The following is a 17,571-nucleotide window of genomic DNA, read 5'->3' on the forward strand; positions in this document are numbered from 1 at the left end:
AGATCTCAACTTGTGCTCGCAAGCCACCAAGCAACCTCCTTGTTTCTAAACCACAGTCACCAGCTCTTCTCACAAACTCTATCTAAGATCCAAGTGTAAACTGCCTCACATTCGGCACTCTGTCTACACATTCACAAGTCCATCACAATCTTGTTGTAAACTGCCTCACATTCGGTGCTCTGTTCATAGACTCAGGAAAACTCACTCTTCACTTCCTCCTTCTTTTTCACACCTTGAAGCCTTCCAAGCTTTCCAAGCTTTCCTTCCAAAGCTTCCACTTCTCAAGATTTCACTCCTCGAGCTTCTACTCCTCGAGCTTTTGCAAGCTTCACCTTCCACAACTTTCACCTTTCCAAGCTTCCACTTCTCAAGTTTCTACTCGTCAAGCTTCTCCTTGAGCTTCCAGTTCTCAAGCTACTCCTTGAGCTTGATTAGAAATGCTCATATGCCTTGCTTAAATAGGCACTTACCACCCCATGCATGACTTATCCACAACCTTCTACAACTTCCATACCCTTCTACAATATCCACAACTTTCTACAATATTCATAATTTTCTTGAATTCTTCTCACACAACTCGATAAGTGGAATGACAACCATTTATTTTTTATTTTTTTCTATTATGCCACCTATGCTCCTCGAAAATAGAAATCCCCATTTCCTTTCTTTTCTCCTTTTTTCCCCTTTTAATTTTTTTATTATTTCTCCTCTAATTTTCCTCCCTTTCTCTCTCCTCTAAACTATTTTTTTTCTCAATAATTGTTTTTTTTTTTCAATAATTTTTCACGCAAGATGCTCCTGCATCAGACTCTCCCGGTAGATAGGAAAGTGTGTCCCACACTTTGACGCCAAAAGAAACGTCTTCAACCATCTTTATCTTCACCAAAGGCTTCCACCTCAATAGGGACAATAAAACCACCATGAAAATCTTCCACATCTGCATTACTCTATCAAACACAAAAATCTCAACCATCGAATTAGCATGCTCACTCCCAACAATAAACTCAACATAATGCTTCAACAGAAAACTCTGATCCACATCAGTAACTAGTGAATTCACACCAGTAGCAACAAACCCCACATTAGCAACAACAAACTCCATATCAGCACCAACATGTAGATCTCCATCAATACATGCCAAACTAGAAATATCATTTCTCACAACAAGATGCTCTGCAATACATAACTCACCTCCAACAACAACCGGATCATGCACGACCAAGTACTCTGCAACATACAAGTCACCACCAACATCTACTAGATCATCCATGACCAAATGCTTTGTAGTCTCCATGTCAGACTCAGCCAATTGATCATGAAAACCAATCTCCATCCCAACATCAGCAAGGTTAGAAATATCCTCAGCAACAACCTCTAGTTTCTCTTCAGATTCTACATTAGACTCCATAATCTGATCAACAAAACCAACCTCTTCCACCTTGACCTTCTTAGCTTGATTAGCCAATCTAGCATCCAACCGAGCAAACATCTTAGAAAAATTCCTCTCCACTATATCATGGATTTTGCCAATTATCTTAGGGTCCAACCCTCTCAGGGCCATTTCCAAAGATCTTTGTAAACCCTCTACAAAAAATCCTTCCTACGCTCCTTGTGACAACCAAATTGTTTGCAAGTCAGATTGCAACCTACCCCCTTGCACGAACAATAAGAAACCAAATCACAAGTCTAGGACAACGAATTTGCAATCCACCAACTCTCCACAATCATACCTCAACAAGTTCAGTCTTCCATCTCCACATCCATTGATCAATTTGCATGTCCTCCCAAGGTCTTAATGCAAACTACCTCAGCTTTGGAAATCTATTTACATGCTCAGGAACTCTGATAAACTTCACCCAACCAAGGTCCTGTTACAAACTACCTCACACTTCTGCAATCTGCTTGTACACTCAGGAACTCTTGCTCTGATACCAACTGGTGAAGGTACACTCTGATACCACTTGATGATGGGCCACACTACCCTTACCTACTCACAACCAAGAATGAAGACCAAGAGAAAATAAAATGCTTCCCAAAAAACACTTTTATTATACTTTAAAATCCAATAGCAATTACATTAACATTTTTGCAAGATCTCTCAAGATCTAGTCCAAACCCAAGCTAGTCTAGATCCACACTCCAGTAGAAACCTCTGAGATCTCAACTTGTGCTCGCAAGCCACCAAGAAACCTCCTTGTTTCTAAACCGTAGTCACTAGCTCTTCTCACAAACTCTATCTAAGATCCAAGTGTAAACTGCCTCACATTCAGCATTGTGTCTACACGCTCACAAGTCCATCACAATCCTGTTGTAAACTGCCTCATATTTGACGCTCTGTTCATAGACTCAGGAAAACTCACTCTTCAGTTCCTCCTTCTCTTTCACACCTTGAAGCCTTCCAAGCTTTCCAAGCTTTCCTTCCAAAGCTTCCACTTCTCAAGCTTTCACTCCTCGGGCTTCTATTCCTTGAGCTTTTCCAAGCTTCACCTTCCACAACTTTCACCTTTCCAATCTTTCACTTCTCAAGCTTCCACTTCTCAAGCTTCTACTCCTCAAGCTTCTCCTTGAGCTTCCACTTCTCAAGCTACTCCTTGAGCTTGATTAGAAATGCTGATATGCCTTGCTTAAATAGGCACTTACCACCCATGCATGACTTATCCACAACCTTCTAGAATTCCTCCACAACCTTCTACAACTTCCATAACCTTCTACAATATCCACAACTTTCTACAATATTCATAATTTTCTAGAATTCTTCCCACACACCTCGATAAGCGGAATGACAACCATTTATTTTTTATTTTTTTCTATTATGCCACCTATGCACCTCGAAAATAGAAATCCCCATTTCCTTTCTTTTCTCCTTTTTTCCCCTTTTTATTTTTTTATTATTTCTCCTCTAATTTTCATCACTTTCTCTCTCCTCATAATTTTTTTTTTTTGAATAAATTTTTTTTTTTCAATAATTTTTCATGCAAGATGCTCCTGCATCATTGACTATCATGCCTGGGTTCTTATCCTCTATATAGAGTATAGGAAGAAGATAGCATGGAAGCCATTTGATCCTGAGGCATTAAAGAAGATAGCATGGAAGCCATTTGATCCTGAGGCATTAAAGGCTCCCATGGAGAAAATCACTTCTTTCTACTCATCCTCAGTAACTTTTTTGATCAAATTCTAACTCATATCCTCACCCACCACCAAGGTTATGATTATTAGAAGTTCCTCACTTGTACTCCTATTAGGAGAAAGGTTGGACTGATTGTAGATATCTTGAAAGTATTTAGTAGCCTAGTTCCCTAAATCATCTTCCTCGATATGGTCTCCATTATTGTCATCTTGTAGATTGGTAATAGTGTTATTGTCATTTTAGAGATAGACATATGAAAAAAATCACTATTCCTATCGCCCTTTGTAAGGCATTGGATCTACAATCCTTTCTTCCAAGAGATTTCCTCCCTCTGAACAATTTAATTCCATTTATTTCTTAATTCCCTTTCTACCTTGTTAATATCCTCAAAGTAATCGCCATAGCCATGGCATTGTGAGTATCCTCAATCTTCTTCTTAATTCCTTTTTATGTTTAAAAATGTCCCCAAACTTGGATTTCCTCCAGCTACTCACCTCGCTTTGAATACTTTCTAAATTTCTAGCTATTATATAACAGTTGTATGTTCCACACTAATGTTCCACCTCTACTTGATGCACTCCCTAAAATGAGGGTGGATGTGCCAAATAATCTCATATTGAAAGGGTTTGCGACCCGAAGAATCATGATTGGGCCAACTAAATAGAATCATGGACTAGTCAAAAATTATCATAGGGAATGCACAAAATTGATTATATTTAGTTAATAAATTAGGTTTCGATTGTTCCTTTAATAGCCCCATTTTTAATAAAATATTTTAGCATTATTTAATTAATTTTTCTTATGTGTCGTATAAGAAGATTTGATTAAATGAATATTTGCATTAATTTTGTTAAATAAATATATGCTCTTCCCTTCCACTATGAAATTAAGTAAATTGTCATGTCCTCTGGATTCAATTCATTTAGCTACTTCCTTTAGATAGAATTTAAATTAGTTTTTATTTAAGTCCTGACCTCTTAATGTGAAATATCCTCCTACATTTGCTAACTCCAAAGCAAACCACCCCATAATCCTCTCCAGCTAGCTTAATTACTCTTCTAAATATGTGCACATTCCTAGTCCAAAATAATTAAGATAAATAAATAGTTATGTCTTAAGTCATTTTCTCTCTTAAAAGCACCGTGTCTTTCTAACTTCCCCCAACCACTTGTTGTCCAATGTTCACACTTGTCACCCTTATATAAATGATTAGCCAAAGCCACTCCTTTGAATTTGTTTCTTATTACCACTTTCCAATAAAATAGAACAAAGTGTGTGATTGCTTGACTAAATAGGCTTGAAAGAATGTTAGTGGCTGAAATATTAAAGAGAAGGGTGGGTTTCCTTGTGATAATATGAAAACATTAAAAATATTACTGTTGGAAAACAAGATTATGCAATCTTGATGCTTGAGACTTCTTTTGAAAATCTTTCATTTGTTTCTTATCTTTTAGTAGACCCACAACTTGTACTTTATATTTCTCACTTCATTTTAATAATCTTTACCTATATTTTTATAATGCATACTAATTAAATTATATGTAACTTAAATATCACTCTATTTTATATTCGACTTTAATCTATCGTATTATAAAATCAAATTATTTTCTTAATCAACTATCATCAAATCTATTCATACATTATATCAGTGCCTTGCAAGTATTGGATGGACGTTGACTGAAATACAAGGCATATATACAAAAGACGGCTACAGCTAGGCAACATGATGAAGTAAAATTAAGCTTTGAAGTTTTGCTTATTGGAGTACTAAGAAATTAAAAGTATTCTGAAAATTAATTATAATCCATACATTTAAGTTGTATACATGTATGTGGTCAATTGGGAACATAGAACCTCACTATGGTTCAACCAAAGGAATAATAATGAAAGAGCACAAGGTGAATGTTTTCGACAGAAGGAATTGCAATGTCTTCCGAGTCGAGTTGACAGAATGATACTTTACCAAAACTGCAAGCGATTTGAAATAAATAATAATAAAAAGAAAGCAAAAATGATCTGTAATTATTCCCCAGACACGGCGGAACTGTAAACCTAAACGTATCTTGTATGATAAAAATTTGTTACACACTGTAATTTTAAATTTCAAATACAATGAAAACCACTAGTATAATAATTATTTTAAATTTATTATTGTAACCATATCTTAAAGTGATTTTATTGATAAAAAATTACTTTTTATTTTTATTTTTAAAATGAATTTATAGAATAATAGATGGAAAAAAAAAAAAAACATTATGTTTCTATATATTAAATAAATAAATATAATATAATAAAGTTCTTAAAATTCAAAATAATATCAATTAAATTAAGAGTTTACTTCTTATTATTTGTATAGTTTCAATCATTACTTTGATTTGTTTTACAATTGTTTTATTTTCAATTTAAATGTTCAACATATAATTTAATTTTTATTTAAAAGTATTTATTTTCAATTTGAAATGTAATATTATAATTTTATTTTAATTGTAGTTGAAAGGAAATTATGATACAGGAACAATTGATCAAGATGCACCAATCTAAAAATAATATAATAATTAAGATCAAATATTTTAATAGAACTATAAAATTAAAGAAAATAAAAAATGTATTATATAAGAATTTGTGAAGCTCAGCTTCATAATAATAATTTAGGATGAGGAATGATAATGAGGACAATCCTATATCATATATATAATTTTTTTTCTTTTTATTAGGCCTAGATTAGTTTTTGTTATTTATTGTAATTAATTACTTTTAAGTGAACTCAAACCCAAGACCTCCCATATGCGATGCTCACAAGTTACGACTGTGTTGTAGGCTCTTTTTTTTTTTATAAATACTAATTTAATTCATTAAAATATATTTTTGCTAGTAATAATAGTATAAATTAAAAAGAAATATAATAGATTCTATATTAAATTATTAAGTCTTTCTTTATAAAAGATAAGAATATCAATCTATTTACATATATGCATATTTACATATACATATGCATATGCATATACATAGATAGATTGAAAGTTAGTAATATGTGGATATAGTATGTATAAACACACATAGAGTTCTTAAAGTCTTTAAGTAATGCAAAAAAGACACGTTCTTAGAAGACAATGCTTAATTGTTCAACTACATCAACTTCAAAGATTGGTTCAAATTTACCAATAAAATATTGGTGAGTGAGAGAACATTCTAAGATTCATAATGCTAGAAAAGAGCATGAACATTGTTTCTGATTAAAAGAGGTAGGAAAAGGGTCGTAAATCTGAATGAAGAACAAGGAAGGAAACATCAATCAACTCTTCCCTAGACCATTACAACCAAACAACAAAGAAGAAGAACACGGAGCAAGACAACTAGATAACCAATCAATCAACAAAATTAATCAAAAAAAACTCTATAATTCCAGAATATAAATATCATTTAAAACATCCCAAACAACCAAACCAAAGGTCCGATACGAAATTCATATATAAACTACCATTAAAGCTTGAACAATGTTGACTTCAACAATAATGTCATATTTTAACCTAACACATTAACTCAATAGTGGAAACAATTATAGATTATTTTAATAGCTTTTCATACTTTAACATTAATTTCATATTGTTTCTCTTCTCAACAATTAAGCTAAGAGAGCTAAGATGAATTCTAGAGTGGTGAGAAGGGAAGCAGAAGAATCAAACATCAAATGTAATTTCCAATAGCAAGCTAAACCTGGTTGAAGCTACCTTTATTTTCCTGACGCAGTCCACTGAACTTGCAAAGCCCAGAGATAAAATCATGAATAAGTTCATCAGCGGAACGGAGACCGTTGAGAAGCCCACACTGCTCTGCTCGTAACCAGACTTTTTGAGCAATTTCATCCAGTATAAGAGATACACCGCAGAGCCGATGAAATCTTGCCCGCTTCACTACAAAGTGTATCGATTGACGCACAAATGCGAGAACGCCACACAAAGTAATGGCAATGAGACTTCCCAATACAACCCAAGAGAAGGTCTTTACCTTACGAGCCATCATCACATAGACCGCAGACATAAAACCGTATGCGGTGAATGCAAAGCTGTAGCAAACAACGAAACTGTTGATGGTCATGAACACCATCTTCTTCTCTGTTGTAAGCTGAGAGCTCATCTCCCACATGATACAAACAAAGAGGGAGAGAAAGAAGGCTATGCAGTCAAAAATAATGAAGAGCTTAAACGAAGTGAGGGATATAAGAAGAGGGCTCCCAAGATACTCTTTACCACCAGTCTGATCATCCGAGTGAAAACCGCCTGGGACTGTGAAAGCAGCGGCACATGTCATGGTGGCCAAAAGTGCCGCCACAACGAGCTCTGCATTGCGTCTCTCTTCGTAGGCTTTGTTTGCCATTGACCTTGCATTGCTGTACTTTTTAAGGTTCACCTGTGGTACACAGTAATGCTTCTTCTGCCTCCGTCTAAAATCTCCCAGCTTTTTTATAATCCTGAATGATTCGTGGTACTCAGTGACTTCTCTTGCAATCTCAAATGGTGTCTTCCCCTCACTGTTCTGCGCAAGCTTGTTCACCCCGGGCACTTTTACCAGGAAATTCACCATCTAATCGACAACAGAAAACAACAGAATGCCAATTAGATCCATTCAAAGCAAAAATATCTTAAAAAGTGAAGATTGATGGGCATTAAGACCACAAAAGTTTCTTACGCTCTCGTATTTGTTCCTTCCAGCAATGTGTAAAGGAGTGTCCCCTCGCTGAACAACTGGCTGGTCACTTTCCATGAGATGGTGGGGAATTGTAGCACCATTACCTTCATTTTCTGGACGCGGATTTGTTGGAGGGCAGTAAGGCTGATTGATAAGCTCACAGGTCTACCTTTTTCTTAATTAAATATTCCATTAGCTTTACTTGGTTAAGCTCCACAATGTAGTGCAAGGCGTTTGATGTGCGAGCGATTAACTCTACAGGTCCTCTGGATACAAGGCTTACTGCCAATTTTAGTGGAGTTTCTCCTTCATTATTTACACACTCACACAAATTGGTAGCCAAATCTACCAACTGTTTCATTATATTCACGCGATTTTTTCTCACAGCTAAATGTAAAGCCGTGTCTCCTTTTTCATCGGCCTTTTCTATTATGTTGATTAAACCTGCATGAATCACGCAGTTAAGAAGCAAAAACAAATAAGGCATACCTTTGCAAATTATAGAAAATGAGTTCAGGAAGAGAATGACTCGAATCTCGTAGCCTTTCTGCCAAATCCCGCAACAAATCTGCGTTTTTTATGAGATGAACTTGTTAAGCAAGAGAAACAAGCGAAAAATAGGCTTGTAACTAAAATAAGAGTATACATGAACACATGAAAACCTGCATCTCCTGCAATTACTGCCATATGAAAGCATGTTCTTCCCTCCGAGGTCTTCTTTTGAATTAGGCTTGACAGATCAAGCTGTCCAAGCAGGTTTTTTGCAGCGTCTGCGTCACCCCTTTCACAAGCTTCAAAGAATGTCGATATGTTATCCATTTTTCGAAGAATTTAGCCCTGAACACTGCTTAATCCATTCTACATAGATAATACAGCTTCCTTAGCTCACGGTAGCTGGGTACAATGTATTCACCTTAATGGATCTAGGTAGCCAATTTATTTCCCAGCGGTTGGCAATAAGCATCATGAATAGTATTGGGCAAATTATTACAGCAATTTCATAAATCTTAAAAAATGACTCAAAATTTGTATTTTTATAGATCTTAAAAAATGACTCAAAATTTGTATTTTTATAGTGCTTCCTAAAAAACCTGTACAAGAGGCTAAATGCTTTTAGCCAATAAGATAGCTACAAATAAGTTTTGTTCATTTCTAAACATAAAAATATTGCATCTTCACTATACAATATATTAATTTTATAAGAAAATGTAACAATAATTGATTTCTATTGGTGGAAGTAAAGAGTTTTATTCACTAATTAAGTTAGAGACCTCAAAAAGGGATACAATATTACTTAGCCTATCAGTTAGCTTATCAGCAAGTACTAATAATAGAATTCTTCTTTGGTGAGAAAATACATCCAAATAATAATCTATAGGAAAGTAAACATTGATGAGTAAAGTATAGATTATGGCGAGCGCGAGCAGTGGTTAGGGAGGTTTTCAAAATTTGAATTCTGAAAAGGGTGGGATCCCTCTGGATTGTCGGAATCAGATCCCTGGGCTAGAGCACGAGTTGCAGAAGGGGGACAGTTAGGTGTCATGTATAGGGGATCGGTTAGAGAATGCTAATGGGCACCCAAATGCTGCCCTCAAGGAAGTGGACAAGATTCCCTTGGTTCCCAAAGGTGGTCAGCTAGCTAAATGGTCATCCCTTTTCAGGATCAAGTCTTCACATAAGTCTTCTTTCCCGCCTATTAAGATTCTTCCAGAGACAGAGAAAGGTTCTTGTGTGCCATTGCCATCCTAGATGAAATCATGGATCGCAACATTCAATCCATGGCTTCTACCTTGATTGGAAAATTCCTAGGGCCTATAGTGAATATCGATGTTGTGAGGATTTTATTAAGAAGAAATGGGCTCTTAAAGTTCATGTTTCGGTCACGACCATGGCTAAGGGTTTTTTGTCTTTTGAATTCACCTGCATGGAAGATCTTTTTTCCATTCTCAGCGAAGGTCAATGGGCTATTGGTCATTCCACTTTGGTCCTCTAGAAGTGGTCTTCCAAGTTGAATTTGAATGACTCTTTTTTTGTTCAAGCACCAGTGTGGGTTACACTTTCCGAACTACCTTTAGAATACTAGAACAAAGATGTTTTTGTGGGGCTAGCAAGGTCTTTTGGAGAACTTCTATCTATTGATCCAATCACTGCCTTCAAAAGATGCCTCAACTATGCATGCATCCACATAGGGGTTAGAGAAGGAACAAGCATGCCAGAAACTGTGACTTTCCACTCAAAACTTGGGGTGCATGTCCAAAAATTGATCTATGAAACTATGCCTTTTGCCTGCTTCCTTTGTTTGGAGGCTGGTCATAAAGAAAATTAGTGCACAAAGGCTTTGAAGTAGAATAGTCAAAAAATTCAAGTTCCTATTAACTCGGCCAAAACAAAGAAGAAATCCAAACCCACTGGAACCTCTATTAAGGGAGGGAAGAAACTGATCTAGAGACACAAACCTACTAAGCTACCTGAGAATCGTGATGGCAAGGAGGCTATGAGTAACTCTGCTAGGCAGGATGGAGTCCAAGGTGATAAGAGTGGTAACTACCCATCCCACCCTGACTCAGATACTCAAGTTAGTGTCCAAGGTAGTGTTCCAAAGGAGTCTTTGAAGGACAACCCAATTGTTGTGGCCATAGCTATTGTAGAAGATAATGTGATCCCTGAGAAGGAGCAGAAGGAAGGAAGGTAGGAGACCCCCCAAATGGAGATTCCAAGGATATCTGACTCAGACCCCCAAAATGAAGCTATCAGTAATGGGCCTGGTCAAGTGGGAAGTCTTGGTCCTCTAACAAACCAAGCAGTATCCAAAGATATGGGGACTAAGATCATATAGTTTATTAACAACTCTTCCCCAAAAAAGATCTCACAATGGGAAGATTGGATTGACAGCTGTTCTCAAGATAGTATCAATGGTTGGAGTATGGTTATTAAAAAAAAAAAAAGAACCATGACCATCCTCCTCTATCACTAGCGACAACCAAAAGTAGGGTTAAGGCTGATGTTGGGGGTAAAATCAAGACTCCAGGAAGGAAAAACATGAACCAGTTACTGAAAGAAGAGGGTAGAATGAACTTAGCAGATGGGAGCCAGATAACCATCAAGGAATACTCTAGAAGTAAGAATTGAAGTTCATCTCTTGGAATATAAGGGGCCTAAATGGGGCTCACAAAAATGAGTTAGTTAGGAACATGATTAGAGACTAAAGACCAGACTTTTTACTGATTCAACAAACCAAAATGAGAAAAGATGCGGTAGGCAAGCTCTCCTTCAACAAAAACTTGAGTTGTGAGGCCATAGACTTAGAGGGAGCTGCAGGAGGGGTGTTGATCCATTATACTAGCAAGGCTTATTAGGTTTTTACTATCTATAATGCAGGTAATGCCCTCCTATGCAAGGTGTCGCATATACATAGTAATGAATCCTAGTTTATTTTAAACCGTTATGCTCCCAATTCCAAAAGGGAGAGAGAGGTTTTCTAGGCTAATCTTATAGAGGTTATCAATTCCAACAACATAAAAAAAGGGATTATAATGGGGGATTTTAACTCCCCCCTATCTAATGATGAGAAAAGTGGAGGGATTGCCCAGGATCAGGACCGTAAGTTAGACCTTTCAAACTTCATTAACAACTTGACCTTAATGGATGTTGATCTCACGGGGGGCATATTCACTTGGCCTAATAGGTGAGTTAGGAGGGATTGTATCTAGGTCGGTCTTGATAGAGCCCTTATTTACCCTATTTGGTTGCAAACTCACTCCTGCAAGCTTTCTTTTCTCCCTAGAATGGGATCAGACCACTCCCCCATTTCTCTCTCTGTTTGTCCTCTTATGTTCAAAAGATCCTTCCCTTGCCATTTCGAGAAAATGTGGATTTTTCATGCGGCTTTGGAAACCAAGATTTCTTCATGGTGGAACATTGAGGTGGAGGGTACTATAATGTTCAGGGAGCCTCAAAAATTGATGAATGTGAAAAGAAATATTAAAATTTGGAACAAAATGGACTTTGGCCACATTTTCTAAGAAAAGGATGAGAGGACTGATCAGCCCCGCATTATCCAAGAAGAGATACAACAAGATGGATATAATGATCAGAATTGGCTAGAGGAAAGGTCTATTCTCTCTTACCTTCATAACATCATCTCCAAGGAAGAACATTTTTGGAAGTAGAGATCAAGAGTAAATTGGCTTAAAGAAGGGGACTAGAACACTAGGTTCTTCCACTTATCCACTTTAAATCATAGGGCTATTAATAGGATTTCCAGTATTAGGAAAGGACAAGCTCTGTTATCTAATGACAATGAGATAGCAGATGAAGTAGTGTATTTTTTCTCTACTCTCCTCTATAAGGATCATACTCTCTCGAGGCCTGATCAAGAAGATATTTTGTGCACTATTCCTTCTATTTTGCAAGCCCACCATAACTCTATGTTGAAAGCTATTCCAACCTCGGAGAAAAACTTTCAAGCTCTCATTTCTCTTCTGGATGATAAGGCCTCTAGCCTAGATTGATTCCTGACTTTCTTTTTCCAAGTCTACTGGGAAGTGGTCAAAATGGACATTGTGAAGGCTATGCAGGAAATCTTCAAGACCAGAAACCTTTTGAAAGAACTCAATGCCACCTTTTTGGTCCTCATTCTAAAAATCCTTGGGGTAGATTCGATGGATAAGTTTAGACCCATCAGCCTTTGTAAGTCTTTCTACAAAATCATTTCCAAGGTCCTTACTACTAGGATTCTTAGAGTTCTTTATTTTATTATCTCCCCTTAGCAAATTGGTTTTATTCTTGGGAGATAGATTTTAGATTCTATTATCATAGTGCATAAGGTGATTCACTCTCTTGAAGCTGGCAAGAAGGAAGGTTTCCTACTCAAAGCTTGATATGTCCAAAGCTTATGATAGGGTGGATTGGAATTTCTTGATGGCAGTCCTCCAAGCTTTTGGCTTTGACGCCTAGGTTTGTAAACTCATCTTTCAGCTTATTTCTTCCCCCTTTTCTTTTGTTTTGGTTAATGGCTCCCCTTCAAATTTCTTTTTCCCTTAAAGAGGGTTGAGACAGTGTGATCCCCTATGCTCTGTTCTCTTCATCATTTTGGCTAACTATCTAGGAAGACTTATTTTAAGAAAAAGACAAGACCATAGTTTGCAAGGTCTCAGACCATCGTCTGGTTATCTTTCTTTCATCCACCAGCAAATTGTGGATGATACTATTGTAGAGGGAGAGGCCATGGTCTAGGAGGCTAGAGTGTTCAAGGCCTTGCTTAATACTTATACCAGGGTTTCTGGCTAGGGTATCAATTGGGACAAGAGTTCAATCTACTTCATCAATACTCCATTGGAGAGATAGAGGAAAATTGCTCATATATTGGGAAGTGGTATTGGCACCCTTCTTGCAAGTTATCTTGGTATGCCTTTGGGTTCCAAACCCCCATAATCTTTTTGGAATAGCATCATAGATAGATTCAACAAGAAACTTGTGGGCTAGAAAGGTGCGTCTCTCAGTTAGGCAAGCAAATGCACTTTGGTGAAATCAATATTCCTGAACCTCCCCACTTATGCCTTAAGCCTCTTTGGGATTCCAACTAAGCAAGCTTACAGAATGGAGAAATTTCAAAGGAACTTTCTTTGGATAGGGGTTGAAGAGCATAAAAGATATCATCTAGTTGCCTAGGACCATGTTTGCCTTCCCAAATATTATGGAGACCATGGTATTAGAAAAATTAGACATCTTAAAAATGCCCTTTAAGCCAAATAGATATGGAACATATTTTAGAGTATAGGAGAATGGAAGGAAATTATGATTGAAAAGTATCTGAGCAGGCAGTCACTTATCCTTTTGCTTCATGAGGTTGACATCCCTCAAGGATCTTACATATGGAATGGGATCCTAAAGACTATGACTCTGGCTAATTCCAAGGTGAAATGGAAAGTTGGTAAAGGCGAGAATATCTTATTTTAGTAGTATGACTAGACTAGCTAGGGACCTCTTATTGGCCACCCTAGTTATGGTAGATGGGCAGATCCATGTATAAAAAGATATGGTCTAAAAGTTAGTGATTATAGAATAGGTAATGGATGGCTGGACTTGTTTATGATCTCCCTAGATCTTAATTCTTTGATGATTAGCCTAAATAATATTTTCATAAATAATAAGGAGGATGAAGTCATTTGGGGAGGTAACTCAAATGGCCATTACTCTGCAACCTCTGAATACTTTTCATTGTGGGATAGAATGGAGAAACCCATCTAGGCTAAGGCATGGATCCCTGGCCTTACCCCAAAAATTAACATATTTTTTGGCTTTTGCTCCAAGACAAAATATTTACTCTAGACAATCTAGCTAAGCAAGGCCAGCTCATCCACAACAGATGTAGTTTATGCAAGCATGCTTCGGAGATGGTTAATCATTTATTTATTCATTGCCCCTATTCCTCCAATGTTTGGAACCTCCTAACCAAGGACTTTGGGGTCAGCTGGTGCCCCCTAGCCAACATTCAAGATTTCTTCAACCAATGGAAGAGTTCACATAATGGTTTAATCTCCCAATTAATTGGCTCCTGGTCCCTTCCACATTTCTATTGGGGTATTTGGAAAGAGCAGAATAACCAAATTAATATTTTCATAAATAATAAGGAGGATGAAGTCATTTGGGGAGGTAACTCAAATGGCCATTACTCTGTCACCTCTGAATACTTTTCATTGTGGGATAGAATGGAGAAACCCATCTAGGCTAAGGCATGGATCCCTGGCCTTACCCCAAAAATTAACATATTTTTTGGCTTTTTCTCCAAGACAAAATATTTACTCTAGACAATCTAGCTAAGCAAGGCCAACTCATCCCCAACAGATGTAGTTTATGCAAGCATGCTTTGGAGATGGTTAATCATTTATTTATTCATTGCCCCTATTCCTCCAATGTTTGGAACCTCCTGACCAAGGACTTTGGGGTCAGTTGGTGCCCCCTAGCCAACATTCAAGATTTCTTCAACCAATGGAAGAGTTCACATAATGGTTTAAGCTCCCAATTAATTGGCTCCTGGTCCCTTCCACATTTCTATTGGGGTATTTGGAAAGAGCAGAATAACCATATCTTTAGAGACAGGGAATCCCTTGAGTTTGTCATTGCTGAAAAAATTGAAGGACTAATGAAGGAGAAATTTTCCACCACTAAGGAAGCAAACTTTGAAGAAGGAGGGAACAATAGACAAATGAAAATGGAAAGGGATAGGAAAAGACAGGAGGCCAAGTGGTCTTTTCCCCCAGAAAATTAGTTCAAGGCCAATTTTGATGGGCTGCTAAAGAGAACCCAGGCCCTACGAGCAGTGGAGGCATTATCAAAAATAGATATTGTAGAGGAGTAGTGGCTTTTTCTTGCCCTCTCGAACATCAAATGAACCATTTCACTAAAGCTAGTGCTACCAGTCACATTGTTAAACTAGCCCTAGCTTCTGGGATTGAGAACCTATGGTTGGAGGGGACTCATTAAACATCATTAATTGTATCAATGGTCATGTTATGCCCTCATGGACCATTGTGAATATAATCAAGGAATTAAAGGCTGACCTGAGCAAGTTCAACAAGACCTATATTAGCCACATATATTAGCCACGTGTACAGGGAGGCCAATTCAGCTACTGACTGGTTTGCTAATGAAGTGTTCATTAATAATGCAAAGATGACATGGCATGTTAGCAACATCTTTTCGATGGCAATAATTAATTTAATATTGCAAGATCACATTGAGGGAAGTACTAGAAAAATCCAAAATAAATGATGGGAAGATTTGCAAGATTGCACGTAGGAGAGAGAGTTATTAAAAATCATGCGAAACTCTTTTCAAAAAATAATAGCATGTACATACGACATGCTTTAAGGGTTGTTTTGAATACTACCATTAATACTGGTATTTTTTAAAACATCTTCAAGTTTCACAGTTTGAAGGAGGCTAAGGTCTGTAAGCATTCTATGAGCAAGTGGGGGCTTTCAAAATAAGGGGAAATCATGGTGGGAGAGAGAAGCAAGAGGGAACCATTGGGAGAGGTAGGGAATTGGAAGGAGAAACTGAAGGTTTGGCACAAACTACAAAAGTGCTGAATCATTCAATTTTTGAAGAAGCTTCATGGTTTTGATGTGGGGATAGCAAAGATTATGGTGGATTCTTGGAAAAATGAGAGAGTCAAAATTGATGGGGTCACCCACCATGTCAATGTAGAATTGATAACGTGGGTTGCCGAAATCCCTCTAGAAGGGAGCAATTTTTTTATAGATAAGAAAATGTTGACAAATGTAGGATGAAAAGGAGCTAAATAAGCTCGTCAAGGTGGAGATGTATTATGAGATGGAGTCAATTAAAAAGCTATGGAGGTATGCTCTTAGGATCATCATTGAGTATATTTCCCTGCACCCCAAATTTGATAGGATAACAATGCATCATTTGGTCTTGCTTAATCACTTCAAGCATAGTATCAAAATCTTTTTTCCTTTTTACCTTGTCACCTCCATGAGCAAGGGTATTGAGGGTTTCAAGAGAAAACCTACCACTAAGCCATCTCTTCATGAGGGATTACTCCTTCTAGTTTACAAGCATGTAAAGGCTCAAACGAGGGGAAAATCCCTTGGTGATACTAGGTGTGCTTCTAAGGAAACTAGGAGCTCGAATTCTAAGGATGTGCAGAGCATAAAATTGGAAGAAGAGGATTCTAAATCCAAAGAAGAAGGGAAATCCTTTGCCCACATTCCCTGTAGAAAGAGCCATAGAGGTTTACCCCCCATTCCCCCTAAGCCTGAGCCTCAAGAGGAGGTAGAGGATAATGACTTATAGGAAGAGGAGAAGGGAGAGGATGATGAGAAGGAGGAGAAGAAGGGGAGAGATAGTGAAAAGGAGGAGAAGGATTTAGTCAATGTGTCAGGGAATCTTAAGAAAAGGAAAGCAGATGAGGCCTTTGACACCAAAGACCAAATTCCTAAGATTTTGGGCCCTAGCCCCACTTCTTACCTGACTATAGATATTTTGGGAAAAGAGAGTGGGGAGGTGATAACAAAAAATAGGAGGAGGTCTTGGAGGAATTTTAATTCAAATAAAGCCAAATTGGGGATTGTTAGGGAGCCATTGAATATTGAAGTGATGGAGGACATTGATGGCAAAACCCACTATGGTGATCTCATTGATCCTGGTTTGGTTGTGATATTTGATAATGCTACGGAAAATGGGCTTAACCTTTTGAAAAAAACTAGGAAAAACATGATAGACAACTTTCAGTCTATCAAATGGTTATTCTGTGAAATTGAAGAATTCAAGGGGAGAAGAAACCAGGAGGGTAACCGAAAAAGTGGCAGTTACCAGGGGCACAATGAAGAGGATAGAAGCTAGGATGGAAGCCAATAACACCTCAACATCTAGGAACACAAGGCTGACCAGTAGGATAGAATCACCAAGGTTGAACAAAGAGTCCAAAGGATGGAGTTCTTCCAACAAAACCTAACAAATCGGGTGATTGCCACCTTGAATACTCTGAATGAAAATATTAACAGCCTAGGTGAATCACTAATTAGTGTTGGATTTGGCAGTGAAAAGCTAGAGAAGACCAACCTAGAAAATGGGTAGGCTAAGGATGATTTAATAGAAGCCAGGGACCAGGTGGATGCGTAGAACCAGGACCAGGAGGACATAGACAAAAGAAAAACCATAGAAGTTGTAGAATCCCTATAGGTTCTTGATAAAGAGAATTGATATTTTGGTTGTTGTCTTTTGCTTTC

General features: G+C 37.4%; 1 pseudogene; it reads right to left on the reverse strand.

Moving 5' to 3' along the window:
• Positions 1-6,838: 6,838 nt before the first annotated feature.
• On the reverse strand, positions 6,839-8,635 carry LOC149577356 (uncharacterized; annotated as a pseudogene).
• Between the last annotated feature and the right edge of the window lie 8,936 nt (positions 8,636-17,571).

This window comes from Cupressus sempervirens, chromosome 1 (genome assembly GCF_028749045.1).
Source record: "Cupressus sempervirens isolate cs-2001-9-10 chromosome 1, ASM2874904v1, whole genome shotgun sequence".
In the NCBI taxonomy this organism is placed as follows: domain Eukaryota; kingdom Viridiplantae; phylum Streptophyta; class Pinopsida; order Cupressales; family Cupressaceae; genus Cupressus; species Cupressus sempervirens.